General features: G+C 46.0%; 1 non-coding gene across 1 annotated transcript; it reads left to right on the top strand.

The window, feature by feature from the left end:
- Positions 1 to 4,953: 4,953 nt before the first annotated feature.
- On the top strand, positions 4,954 to 5,025 carry trnat-ugu (transfer RNA threonine (anticodon UGU)). Its single transcript has one exon. It is a non-coding gene; the product is annotated as a tRNA-Thr (tRNA).
- Positions 5,026 to 5,527: the final 502 nt, after the last annotated feature.

Here is a 5,527-nt window from a genome sequence, read left to right as displayed (position 1 = left end):
CTGATGTCTTGTGGCTCCAACTGTCACATGACCTGTCAGAGGATGACCTCATAATTGACCCATTCATGGAGCTGTGGGTTGATGTTTAAATTGCTTCAAAATAATTTTCCAGAAGGATAATTAAAATGAATCGATATATAAAAGGTAGATTTTGTGAATTTGTGCTCCCAGTGGAAATTCCTGCAGTCAGGTTTTCAGATCCCCAATTCCCCACAGGAAGCTCTGTGCTCAGAGTCTGTATTCATTACAACAACATTATACAGAATCATTTCATGGGAGACCCCAGTGTGAATTGTAGACAGGTGGGTCAGTTTTAACTTTCAAAGTAACACAGAAGCAAAATACTGCAGATGCTGGAAATCTGAAATAAAAACAGAAAATGCTGGAAATACTCAGCAGGTCTGGCAGCATCTGTGGAGAGAGAAACAGAGTTAACGTTTCTGGTCTGTGACCTTTCATCTGAACAGGGCTGAAATTGTCTGTGGAACAGAAACGATGGGCCAAGTGGCCTCTTTCTGTGCCTTCAACTTTCTCTGACTCTGTGATTCCATGAGATTGTGGAATTAATTTCAGGGTCGATGACATTGCACTCTGTAAGGATAGGAAGATGGAGATTATTAAGTACAGTGCAAAAATATAGATGCTTTTACATTATTTTAATCAAAATTGATTTAAATTTTGTGCTCACGAATCCTATCTTTTGATCACAATGACACTGATAACAATGGAAAAAGCAAGAGTTGCATTTCACGACCACAGGACGTTGCAAAGTGTTTTACAGCCAATGAAGGACTTTCCAAGTGTAGTCACTGTAGTCATGCAGGAAACATGGTGGCCAATGTGCGCACAGCAAGCTCCCAGAAACAACAATGTGATAAAAACGAGATAATCTGCTTTTTAGTGATGATGATTCAGGGTTAAACAATGACCAGCAGCCCAGAAATAATTCCCCTTCTATTCTCTGAAATAGTGCCATGGTACCTTTAACATCCACCTGAGAGGGCAGAGGGATCCTCAGTTTTCTGTTTCACCTGAAAAACAGCGTTTCTGATAGTGCAGCACTGCCTCAGTACTGTACTGGAGTGTCAGCCATTTTTAAAGGGCTGTTAGTCCTACTGGAAAATATTTAAAGGAAGATTAAATGAAATGAAATAAATACATTGCTTTTGCCTCTCTCCCATCCCCCCAATAACAGTTAAATTAATTATTTGCCCTTTCCTTCCCAAAACCTACCTTTACCATCTGACCTTCCGCCCAAAACTGCACAAACTGTAAACTATAACCCTTCCCACCATCCCCTACACCCATGACATTAATTTGACTCCGTCCCCCCACCCTCACACTGAGAAACATACCTTCTGCCCCCTCCCCATCAGTGTTGCACCTCATTTCCCCGGATGGGGCTCCGAAGGCACGGCAGTGCCAGTCACTGGGCTGAAGATCGCAGCAGGATATCAGGAAGTGATGGGATAATAATTAATGCAGGTTTGTGGTCCCGTTGCCGAGCGGTGGGGGTCCCCCACAAGGCCTCGCCGTCGCCGGCAATATTGAGCCAGGCCCTGCCGGCGTTGTGGTCCGTGGCGGGCCTCATCAGGGGCCATCTTCAAGCGGCTCCCACCCCACCCCCACCACAGATCATGACGTCGAGGGATCTAGAGAATCCAGCCCATTGTTTCTGTCAATCTCAACTCCACAAGGATTTGCCTGTTAATTGTAGAAAAATTAAAGCTCAATAACCTTTTGATAAAAGGGGGTTCAAATCCATTTCCAAACAAATGATAGTTCTCATTGTATCTAGAACATGTTTTCTGACATACAAACATACCAATTAGGAGCAGGAGTAGACCACTCAGCCCCTCGAGTCTGCTCCACCATTCAATAAGATCATGACTGATCTGATTGCAACCTCAACTCCACATTCCCACCTGCCCCCGATAACCTTTCACCCCCTTGTTTATCAAGAATCTATCTACCTCTGTCTTAAAATATTTCAGAATTTCTGTCGTCCAGCAACTCTCACTTTGTTTCCTGGATTTCACCTGAGAAATGTATTTCCACACTTTGGATATCCTGTACTTCATTAATGTTTTTTCTCTCTCGGGATCTCCGTTTAATTATATTCACCACTGGTATTTTACTGCCACACACTGACTGAAAGTGTCCCGTCTTTCTGCAGGAAAAACACTCAGCTTCTTTGGCGAGGCAGTTTTCCCACTTGTGTCTCTCTCGGCCACACCTACTGCAATTGGTTGCAGCTACCACTAGATGCTCTTCCCGTCTTTCTTGTCTTTTGCCACTAATTTTTCCTTTTGCTTTCTTAACAAATTCAATTGAGTCTGCAACTCTCGAGATCAGACTCTCCCTGTCCCCTCGGACAACGGATTGGTTAAACTTTCTAACCTCTGTTTGTCTGCTCAATTGAAACTCTTTCGTTAATGTGAGATCAGCCCTGGACTGTAGATGATCTGAAAGGGTGTTGTCTAATACCCCGAACATAATCCTGTCTCCATTCAGCTCTTCTCTTAAGTTGCTGTATTCACAATCCTCCGTGAGATTGTACAAGTCATTGATAAATGAATGAATACTCTCCCCTTTCTGTTTTGTATGCTTATTAAATTCAAAGTGATTCCTGACAATGCAGCAGCCAGCCGACGTCATCAGAGCGCTCCAAGCTCGCACATGCACAAACAGTCTCCTGCGCTCTGAGATGCTGTGCATGCTCAGCCTACGTCATCCAGGACAAAGTGGCGCATGTGCGGGAAAACTCTCTCCCCCCACTCGGCCACTCACTCCAGGCCGCTCGCTGCCCGCTCTTTGCTACCCCGCTCCCCCGCCCTCCGGCCACTTGCTACCCCCCCCCACCCCCGCACTGCCCTCTCTCCGTCCACGCACGCCCCGCTTCCCCCCCACGTCCCTCCAGACACTAGCTTTAAGCCATGCTGCTTCCCTCCTCTCGGGCTCTCGCTCCAACATTCGATCATTCTTCACCGCACCACCCGATAAAGCAAGGCGAGCCTCGAGGGGTGATGGGGCAATGTTGGAGCGAGTGGCCGAGAGGAGGGAAGCGGCAGAGCCCATGGCCTGGAGTGTGAGCGGCCAGAGAGCAGGATGGGGGTGGTGGTGGGTGAAGCGGGGAGTGAGCAGTCAGAGAGTGGGATGGGGGGAAACAGGGAATGATCGTCCGGAGAATGGGATGGCACTGTTTAGAGGGGATTTGAGGAAAAAATGTCTCACCTCGAGGGTGGTTGGAATCTGGAACACATTGCCTGAAGGAGTGGTAGAGGCAGGAACCCTCACAACATTTAAGAAGTATCTAGATGACCACTCAAAACGCCACAGAATACAAGGCTACGGCCACGTGCTGGAAAATGGAATGAGAATAGATAGGTACTTGATGGCCGGCAAGGACATGATGGCCGAAGGGCCTGTTTCTGTGCTGTATAACTCTACGACTCTATGAAACCTCACTGAATTACAGAGGGTGTGCAGCACTGTCAGAGGTGCTGTCCTTCTAATGAGACTTCAAACAGCGCGACGTTCTCCGACTATCAACCAAAACGTGTCCTTTGTGTGGATATATTTTTTTAGAGATACAGCAATGAAACAGGCCCTTCGGCCCACCGAGTCTGTGCCGACCATCAACCACCCATTTATACTAATCCTACACTAATCCCATATTCCTACCACATCCCATCATTTCCCTACCACCTACCTATACTGGGGGCAATTTATAATGGCCAATTTACCTACCAACCTGCAAGCCTTTTGGCTTGTGGGAGGAAACCGGAGCACCCAGAGAAAACCCATGCAGACACAGGGAGAACTTGCAAACTCCACACAGGCAGTACCCAGAAATGAACCCGGGTGGCTGGAGCTGTGAGGCTACAGTGCACGCCACTGTGCCACTGTGCCATATTTGCTTATGAAATGACAGTCACTGCTCCGAAAGTAATTCACTTTAGGTGAATTAAGATGACTTGGTACTGGATAACTGGCGAATGCGCAAGAGGGAGCGGGGGACTGTTGAGGGTGGGATGGAGGCGGCGATGGCAACCTTTGAGGGGATTTTTAGGTCGAAGTTGTTTTCTGTGATAAATTGAGTAGCTCCATCTTTAATCCTGGCAGCTGCCTGAATGTCACAGACAGTGACGTTTCAGTGGAAGAGGCTGCATTTGCGCATGTGCTAGTACAGCGTCACATGGTGGTTGCGTTGTCAGTAAATGCAGCGTTTTAACTTTGGCTCCACGATGACATTTTTTTCCTCAATTAAAATAGGTCTTGAGTGTCTTAATAACTTCTTCACACGTAGCCTTCTGTTCTTCATGAGGATGTTGCCTGCACACTCCCTCCATTGCAGACAATAGCGTACTGACCTGCTCCATGTCTGGCTTCTGCACGAGACCCGATGCAGTACAATACCTTGCAAAGTTCTGGAAACATCTCGGCCACTCCTCGGCTTGGTTCAGTCCAGTGACCTTTTCAAAGGTGCAAGCAAAGATTTCTCCATCTTCGCTTTGGTTTACTGCGGCCCCCATATAATGTTCTGATATCTGTCAAGGCTTAGTACACAATTTATAAGAATCTGACGGTTAAAATAACCTGAGTTTACTCTGCACATCTTGCATTGAAGGTTTCATCTGCAACTCTCCATGAGGTGCCGTCCAGATTATATTACATCACTTCCTGTGATGATGCACACAGTCTATTTATATAATCTGCCCAGTAACAACCCAATGTCCACTCTTATATTATTGTACAGATGTGAGAAAAGCTGAGGATTGGAATGGAATGTCTGAATGAAGATTTCATGATGCTGATGATGGAAATGAGGCTGATCTGTTACCCATTCCACAATCCCTCTTGATTTCTGTGCATGTTTCTCGATGCTGTTTCAACCAAATTGAAAAAGAATCACAAATCCTCCTCTGGAGCCTCAGGTGTCCATTAGCAAAAGGCATGGTGGCCAAGTGGTAAGGCGTCAGTCTTGTAAACTGAAGATCACGGGTTCAATCCCCGTACATGCCTCATGATTAGTTTCTCACTTTAAATGTTATGTTTCCAGAATAGATGTCTGTTGCATTTGTTTCAGCCATCTGGAAATCAGTGTGATGTTGCACTTTATCCTGGACACTGGGAAGAACATGAGGAGTAGCCACATGGTCCCTTGAGCCTTCTCTGCCATTGATGGAGTGAAAATATCTGAGGTCCAAGCACTGAACCTTATTACTGTGCATTTGCTTGATATTTAACAGAGCTATTCTATTAATCCCACATCCCACACTCCTGTCCTTTCCCCATTGCCCTGTTATATTTTCCATGTCAGGTATATATACAATTCCATTTAGAGTTCCCATTGAATCTGCTTCCACTGACCTTTCAGGGTTGCATTCCAGACCAGAACAACACACCGCTGAAAAAACAATCTCCTCATCACAACGCTAATTCTTTCGTCAATTACTTAAAATGTGTTTCCTCTGGTTACTGACCCTTCTGTCACTGGCAACACTTTCTCCTTCTTCACTCTATC

This window comes from Heterodontus francisci, unplaced genomic scaffold, assembly GCF_036365525.1.
Source record: "Heterodontus francisci isolate sHetFra1 unplaced genomic scaffold, sHetFra1.hap1 HAP1_SCAFFOLD_286, whole genome shotgun sequence".
Taxonomy (NCBI): Eukaryota; Metazoa; Chordata; class Chondrichthyes; order Heterodontiformes; family Heterodontidae; genus Heterodontus; species Heterodontus francisci.
Note: the sequence above shows the minus strand (reverse complement) of the source record. Positions and strands in the feature narration are given on the sequence as shown.